Source organism: Cetorhinus maximus, chromosome 8 (genome assembly GCF_964194155.1).
Source record: "Cetorhinus maximus chromosome 8, sCetMax3.hap1.1, whole genome shotgun sequence".
Classification (NCBI taxonomy): domain Eukaryota; kingdom Metazoa; phylum Chordata; class Chondrichthyes; order Lamniformes; family Cetorhinidae; genus Cetorhinus; species Cetorhinus maximus.
This window is the reverse complement of record NC_135886.1, coordinates 12,189,582-12,198,970: the sequence shown is the minus strand read 5'-3', so window position 1 is coordinate 12,198,970 and position 9,389 is coordinate 12,189,582.

The window sequence follows — 9,389 nt, the reverse complement described above, 5'->3', positions numbered from 1 at the left end:
TATTAAGAGAGGCCGCTGTGACACTGGGTTAGCTAGAAGATAGGAGGCAGACATATGTAACGCTACATTCTGTGAATGAACAAACTATCAAAAGAAAGGATTTGTGTCTAGTTTCATACTTCACCATCTGGATTGTGATCCATTTATCAAGAGGGGGGTGAGGCCTCAGTTTTTCATCCCATCCCATTCTAACCTTAACCCTCAATGATACTTTTAAGTAGTAAATGTCCCGAGGTGCTTCACAGGAGTGTTATCAACAAAATCGAACATCAAGCCACATAAAGAGATATTAATACAGATTGCCAAAAGCTTACTCAAAGAGTTAGCTTTTAAACGAGAAAAGAGGGGTGGACAGGCAGTGAGGTTTAGGGAGAAAGTTCCAGAGTTTAGGCAGCTGAAGGCACGGCCTTCAAAAGTGAAGCGATTAATATCAGGGATGCACAAGAGGCCAAAATTGGAGATACCTCAGAGGGTTATAGGCTTGAAGGAGATTTCAGAGGTAGAGAGTCAAAGTTATTAGGGATTTGAAAACATGAAGCAGAACGTTGCTTAATCAGGAGCCACTGTAGGTCAGTGAGCACAGGGCTGATGAGTGAGCGGGACTTTGTGAAGTTAGGACACGGGCAACGGATTTTTGGATGGCCTCAAGTTCACAGACAGAGGAAGATGGGAAGCCAACCAGCAGTACCTTGGAACAGTTGAGGGGTAACAATGGCATCAATGAGGGTTTCAGCAGCAGGTGAGCTGAGACAGGGACAGGGTCAGGTAGTGTTACACGAGGTGAACATGGATGGTCTTAGTAATGACGTGGAGATGTGGTCAGAAGCTCAGCTCAGTATCAAATGCAACACCAAGGTTGTGAAGAATCTGGTTCAGCCTCAGACAAGAAGTGGAATGGAGTGTGTGTCTGGCAAATAGAGGTTGTGGTGGGGACTGCTGCAGTCTTCCCAACGTGTAGGTGGAGGAAATTTCTGCTCATCCAGTACTGGATGTCAGACAATTTAGAAACTGGAGGGGGGGTCAAGAGAGGTGGTGCTTGAGGTAGAGCTAAGTGTTGTTATAAAGCTATGCTTTATTTAAAAAGGAAATCAACCCAACAGCCACTGTCTCCAGAAGAGCAAACAGATTGTCCGTCTACATCTTTAAACTGCCTCAACGCCGAAACCAGGACCACTAAGCTCAGCCTAGGTCCACCTCAGTCATCAACCCACAAGAACCACATAACTTTAATCTTTATTGGACTTTAAAATATCACTGACTTTATCCTCCCAACTCTAATTTATTGGTGTGTACGTGTGAACTTCGAAGGTGTGTGTGTATGAGAGAGAAAGTTAGGGCATTTTTATTATTTTACTCAGTAAGTGCAATAAATACTATTTTCTTTTCATAAAAACTCAAGAAAACCTGCCTGCCTTTTACAGTCACAACATGTAAACCGTTAAACATTACTGAATTGGGAAGCATATCCTTTAAGACAGACTGCTATGGTCAAAGGAGGAGTGGGGAGAGAGAGGATCCATTCCGCCTCATCTGATTGTAGCCGCATTCTCGGTTTTATGTGGAACCTGAAGCTGCGCCTTCCGATGATGATGATGCTGCTGAAAGGGCAGCTTGTGGATGAAAAATAGGAATGGGCCAAGAATAGATCCTGGGGGGCACCAGGATGGGGACTGGGGAGGAGAAGTCATTGTATTCCTCCGGTAATGCACATTAGTGATGGGAGTGTCAGTCTAGATTATGTATAAAAAAATGTGCCTTTATCTAGCACTTTTCAGAACCACCAGATGCCTCAAAGTTCTTTACAGCCAATGAAGTCCTTTTTGAAGTACGATCACTATCGTCATGTAGGGAGCTTGGCAGCCAATTTGCACACAGCAAGCTCCCACAAACAGCAATGTGATAATGGTCAGAATTTTTTTTGTGTGTGTGTGATGTCAATTGAGGGATAAATATTGGCCCGGACACCAGGAATAACTGCCCTGCTCTTCTTCAAGATAGTGCAATAGGTTCTGGTACATCCACATTTGAAAGGCTGAGCCTCCCACAGTGCAGCAGTCCCTCAGTGCTGCACTAGAGTGCACTTTGTCATCGGTTGGTGCTCAAGCCCAAGAACTAACTCAGTCCCTTAGGGACATTTCACAATTTGTAATTCATTCAGGATCTGAAATCTGACAAATGTATGGGCCGTGGCAAATAATGGGTTAAAAGTGAACATGACTAAGTGCTGACTGGAGAGAGTATTAGCTGGGTAAGGAAGCGACTCCCTAGGGTTGGGGAAACTCATTGGACTCAGCCCCGAGTTCGACTGATACCCTATACCCAAGAAAACACAATATCAACGCCCCATACCCCCTCCCTCACCTTGACTGCCAAACAGGAATAGTGTCGCTGTCCTACGCACTCCCCACACCCCCATTCAGGCTCCAGGGCAAGTCATCTTGCAAATTCACCGCCACGTTTAATTCCGACCTCTAATTTCCCCCCAGTTAGCTCTTTACTTACGGTCATTGCAATGTGGAGGGGGCTGGGGGGAGTCAGCCTCTCCTCTCGGTCAGTATCAGGGTCAGTTTCATTGCCGCAACGTGACTGTCCCCGCCAGCGATGTACTTGTAACAAAGACTGGTTCAGCTGTAATACAAAGAGAAATAATGGAGCCTTCCATGCGCATGTACGCTGCACACTTCCAAACCCCTTCACCCAGCTGTGGGTTATGGGTAAACCACAATTCTTCAATCTTCTGTTACAATGGATCTCCCAGGTTTTTGTTACTTGTAAACAATTATACTTCCGCATTGCAAAATCCTCTGCAGGTACACGGCAGTTTTCACAAGGGATGTTAAGTGTGGTCAAGGTTGGTCATGCAGCAGCCAAATTGAGCACAGCAAGCTCCCACGAACAGAAAGGGAGGGGGGTAAATGAAAAAAAAAAATTGCATTTATATAGCGACTTCACGACCACAGGCATCCCAAACTGCTTTACAGCTCATGAAGTACTTTTGAAGTGTAACGTAGCAAACAATTTGTACACCAGCTCACAAACAGCAATGAGATAAAGACCAGATAGTCCTTTGTCTCATGTTGATTGGGGGTTTAAATATTGGCCAGGACACTGGGGTGAACTCCTCTGCTCTTCTTCGAAATAATACCATGGGGGATTTTACACCCACCTGAGCAGGCAAATGGGGCTGCAGTTTAATGCGTCATTCAAAAGACAGCAGCCCCAACAGTGCAGCACTCCCTCAGGTCCTGGGATGGGACTTGAACCCTCAAATCTCCTGACTCAGAGCGATCAGTTAATCTATTGGCATGTATTCAAGGATTAAATGCTATCCCAGAACTGATTCAAACGATAGCGCTGTGACGGTACACCATTCCTTTGGGAGCACACTGGGAGTGTCAGCCTGAATTATAGGTTCAGGTCCCTGGAAAGGGAACGTTGACCTGCCACAGATGTGCAAATTCTCCCAACCAACACTAAATAGGGAAATAAAATAGATTGACAATGGATTGACAATAGAGAGGCTATAACTATTAGTGGAGAGGATATAACAAACATACAAATTAGGTGCAAATGTAGGCCATTCAGCCCCTCAAACATGCTCCGCACCGGAAATGACAATGGCGAACTCAGCCCTGTTGACCCTGCAAAGACCTCCTTACTAACATCTGGGGGCTTGTGCCAAAATTGGGAGAGCTGTCTCACAGACTAGTCAAGTAACAGCCTGACATAGTCATCCTCACAGAATCATATCTTACGGACAATGTCTCACACACCGCCATCACTATCCCTGGATATGTTCTCTCCCACCGGCAGAGTGTGGAGGCACAGTCGGGAGGGAGTTCACAGGATCACACAGAATCACAGGATCACAGTGCAGAAGAGGCCCATCGAGTCTGCACCGACACGTAAGAAAAACCTGACCTACCTAGTCCCATTTACCAGCACTTGGCCCATAGCCTTGAGTGTTATGACATGCCAAGTGCTCATCCAGGTACTTTTTAAAGGATGTGAGGCAACCCGCCTCCACCACCCTCCCAGGCAGCGCATTCCAGACCGTCACCACCCTCTGGGTAAAAAAGTTTTTCCTCACATCCCCCCCTAAGCCTTCTGCCCCTCACCTTGAACTTATGTCCCCTCGTGACTGACCCTTCAACTAAGGGGAACAGCTGCTCCCTACCCACCCTGTCCATGCCCCTCATAATCTTGTACACCTCGATCAGGTCGCCCCTCAGTCTTCTCTGCTCCAACGAAAACAACCCAAGTCTATCCAACCTCTCTTCATAACTTAAATGTTTCATCCCTGGCAACATCCTGGTGAATCTCCTCTGCGCCCCCTCCAGTGCAATCACATCCTTCCTATAATGTGGCGACCAGAACTACACACAGTATTCCAGCTGTGGCCTCACCAAAGTTCCATACAACTCCAACATGAGCTCCCTACTTTTGTAATCTATGCCTCGATTGATAAAGGCAAGTGATCCATATGCCTTTTTCACCACCCCACGAACATACCCCTCTGCCTTCAGAGATCTATGGACACACACGCCAAGGTCCCTTTGTTCCTCAGAACGTCCTAGTGCCATGCTGTTCATTGAATACTTCCTTGACAAATTACTCCTTCCAAAGTGTATCACCTCACACTTTTCAGGGTTAAATTCCATCTGCCACTTATCTGCCCATTTGACCATCCCGTCTATATCTTCCTGTAGCCCAAGACACTCAACCTCACTGTTAACCACCCGGCCAATCTTTGTGTCATCCGCAAACTTACCAATCCTACCCCCAAATAGTCATCTATGTCGTTTATATAAATGACAAATAATAGGGGACCAAGCACAGATCCCTGTGGTATGCCACTGGACACTGGACAAGTGGAAATAGATTCTCTCCTTCAGAAATTTCTCCAATAGTTTCCCTACCACTGACGTGAGACTCACTGGCCTGTAGTTCCCTGGCTTATCTCTACAACCCTTCTTAAATAGTGGAACCACATTAGCTGTTCTCCAGTCCTCTGGCACCTCCCCTGTGGTCAGAGAGGAATTAAAAATTCGGGTCAGAGCCCCTGCGATCTCCTCCCTTGCCTCCCTCAGCAGTCTGGGACACAAATCATCCGGACCTGGAGATTTGTCCACTTTTAAGCCTGCCAATACCTACAATACCTTGTCACTCCCTATATCAATTTGCTTAAGAACCTCGCAGTCTCTCTCCCCGAGTTTGATACCTTCATCCTCATTCTCTTGGGTGAAGACGGACGTGAAGTATTCATTCAACACTCTAGCGATGTCCTCTGGCTCCACCCATAGATTGCCCCCTTGGTCCCTTATGGGCCCTACTCTTTCCCTGGTTATCCTCTTCCCATTGATATGCTTATAGAATATCTTGGGATTTTCCCTACTTTTACCAGCCAGAGCTTTCTCATATCCCCTCTTTGCTCTCCTAATTGCTTTCTTAAGCTCCACCCTGCACTGTCTGTACTCCACTAAAGCCTCTGCTGATTTGCTTCCCTTGTTCCTGCTAAAAGCCTCTCTTTTCCTTCTCATTGTATCCTGTATATCTCTGGTCATCCATGGTTCTCTGGGCTTGTTACTCCTTCCTATCACCCTAGAGGGAACATGTTGAGCCTGTACCCTCCCCATTTCCTTTTGGAACACCCCCCACTGCTCCTCTGTAGATTTCCCCACAAGTAGCTGTTCCCAGTCTACCTTGGCCAGATCCTGCTTTATTTTACTAAAATCCACTCTCCCCCAATCCAAAACATATTTTTGCAACTTGTCTATTTCTTTGTCCATAACAAACTTAAATTGTACCATGTTGTGGTCGCTATCACTAAAATGCTCCCCCACTACCATCTCAGCCACCTGTCCGGCTTCATTCCCCAGAATTAGGTCCAGCGCTGCACTGTCCCTTGTTGGACCCTCTACATGTTGACCTAAAAAGTTCTCCTGTACATATTTCAAGAAATCCACTCCCTCCAAGCCCTTAACACCATGTCTATCCCAATTAATGTTGGGAAAGTTGAAATCATATAATTACCCTTTGTTATTGTTTTTACACAACTCCACAAATTGTGCACATATTTGCTCCTCAATTTCCCGCTGACTATCTGGGGGTCTATAATAAACACCTAATAATGTGGTTGCCCCTTTTTTATTCCTAAGCTCTACCCACAATGCTTCATTCAATGCCCCCTCCAAGATATCATCTCTCCTTACTGCAGTAACTGACTCCTTAACTAATAATGCAACGCCTCCTCCTCTTTTACCCCCTCCCCTGTCTCGCCTGAAGATTCTATATCCTGGAATGTTGAGCTGCTAATCCTGCCCTTCCTTCAACCATGTCTCAGTGATGGCTACTATATCACAATTCAACATGTCAATCCTCACCCTTAACTCATCCATTTTACCTCTAATACTCCTGGCATTAAAGTAGAGGCCATCCAGCCTTGCCTTACTACCTTGAAGCTTATTGCAGCTGTACTCCCTCTGACTTGATTGTTTTACTGTATTATGATGTGTCCTTATTCTGCTAACATTCTGTGTCCCCTCCCCCTGCCGAATTAGTTTAAACTCCTCCCAACAGCACTAGCAAATCCGCCCACAAGGATGTTAGTCCTGCTCTGGCTCAGATGTAGTCCGTCCCGTTTGTACAGGTCCCACCTTCCCCAGAAACGGTCCCAGTGACCCAGGAATCCAAAACCCTCCCTCCTGCACCAACTCTTAAGCCACGTATTCATCTGCGCTATTCTCCTATTTCTGAGCTCGCTAGCACGTGGCACTGGGAGTAATCCAGAGATTACAACCCGAGAGGTCCTGCTTTTTAGTCTACTGCCTAACTCCCTGAATTCTTGATGCAAGACCTCATCCCTCTTTCTGCCTATATCATTGGTACCAACATGTACCATGACCTCTGCCTTATCACCCTCCCCCTTCAGGATGCCCTGCAGTCGTTCAGTGACATCCCAGACCCTGGCACCAGGGAGGCAACATACCATCCTGGAGTCACGTTGATGGCCACAGTAGTGCCTATCTGTTCCCCTGACTATAGAATCCCCGATTACTATTGCTGTTCCTTTCTTCCTCCCCTCCTGTACAGACAGGCTGCTTGTGGTGCCAGAAGCTTGGCTCTGTCCGCACTCCCTGGAGGAACCAGCACCCTCATCAGCCTCCAAAATGGAATACCGATTTGCGAGCGGGACCCCAGGGGACTCCTGAACTACCTGCCTGTTTCTCTTGGACTGCCTGGTGGTCACCCATTCCCTTCCTTCCTCAAGTCCCTTCAGCTGCGGTGTGACCACCTCTCTAAACGTGCTATCCACGATGCTCTCAGACTCGCGGATGCTCCACAGTGTCCCTAGCCTCCATTCCAGCTCTGAAACCTGAGCTTCCAGGAGCTGCAGCTGGACACACTTCCTGCACACATGCTGGTCCCAGGCACTGGGAATGTCCCCGGCTTCCCACATGGAGCACGAGGAGCGCACCATGGCTTTGAGCGCTCCTGCCATGACTTATCCCTTTAAATTAAACCTTTTAAGTCAATTACTCTAGGGCCCTTCTTTCCTGATCCTCATTACTGTAGAATATACAAACTATAAACCACAAAAAGACCTTAAACTATAAGCGATTAAAGTAGTAAATACCTTACCCACTACTTACCAGTGATTCCTTTCTCTTGTAGCCTCTACTGCTGCAGCACGCTCTGAAGATTTAAGAAGTTGGATAGCAAGGAAAAAATGCAAAGAGCTCCTCGTGCCCTATGCACCGAATTCCCGCTTTGCACCAAATTCCGAATACCCACTCTGGCTGTGCCCCACTCAGGATGTGCGCACTCTCCTGTTCCTGTGCAAGCACACTGTTGCCCTAGGAGTCCGCAACATTGACTCTGGACCCCATGAAGTCTCATGACATCAGTTCAAACATGGGCAAAGAAACCTCCTGCTGATTACCACATATCCCCCTCCTTCCAGCAAACCCGGGTGCAGGATCCAACAAACTGGCGACGAGAGTAAAAAGCAAAGAAAAGACATGAAAGGACGAGAAAAAGCAAGAAAGAACGAAGGCAATCAGGAGAACCAAAATGTGGGTTGTACCTCGCACGGTTGTTGTAAGTAAAGAAAAATTTCCTTCCTGATCGTTGAAGCAATCCCCTCAGAGCATGCCGCAATTTGGAAGAGTGGAGCCTTGCGATCCAGCCTCGGATGACCGGTCTCATTATGTTGAACACCTTGCATTCTTCTTCCAGTCCAAAGACATTGCAGGGGAGGAGAAGAAGTGCGTGATCCTCTTATCCCTCTTATCCACGTGTGGGAGTAAGACCTATGGATTAATTCCAAATTTGTTGTTGCCCAGTGCCCCAGGTTTGAAAAGTTTTGATGACTTAGTGAACCTTGTAAAGAATCGTTACCAGCCAAAGCCTTCGGTCTTTAACTCAAGGAATAGAGCCACGGGGAGACAGTTGCTTGTTATGTGACAAGTCTGAAACAATTAACTGAATATTGTGAGTTTGGTACATCTATCAATGATATGCTTAGAGATCGTTTGGTGTGCGTTATAAATGAAGATGTGATTCAGAAGAGATTACTGTCTGAAACAAACTTTCAGGAGGCATTGGAAATCGCTCTGGCAATGGAAGGTGCAGTGCGAGACTCGAAAGCCATACAGGGATTCCAAAATGGCGCCGACCTCCAGGCTGGGCAGAGAGTCTCAGCCAAGCAGAGCGCGAAAGTGCAAAGCTTTACTCAGAAGCTAGAAGCAGCTACCGCTTAAAAGAGATAACTTAGCAGCAAAAACATGGCACCTTGGTAACAGAGGTGGAAGTAGACAACCTTGTAATGAATCACAGCTTAAAAAGATCAAATGTTTTTTCTGTCATTGAAATGGACACCTCATGAGACATTATAAAAATAGAATCGGGCAGACTTTCAGGCAAAAGCAAAAGTGAGATTAACAGCATTGAAATGCCGAAAGTAATAGATTCAGATATTTATTCGTTGTCTAATTTAAAGGTAGGAAGAACAGAACCTATCTATGTAACCATGAAAGTGAATGAAAGGCCTATCAGAATGGAGGAGGACACTGGTGTTGTCACTACAGTGATCGGTGAGCATATTTTTAAATACCTGAATCATGGGGAACGTAAACTAAATTTGGAAGAAACTGATGCCAAATTGAAAACTTACTCGGGAGAAGACATACAAGTCAAGGGCATATGTAAAGTCACAGTACACTACGGAGGTCAAACCGTTAAATTACCCTTGATGGTGGTAGCAGACGAGGGACCTAGTCTCCTTGGATGAAACTGGTTGAAAGAAATTAAATTGGAATGGACTGAAATCTTCCAACTGAGAACTAATGGGCTATCAGAGCTACTACAAAAATATCCATCAGTTTTCA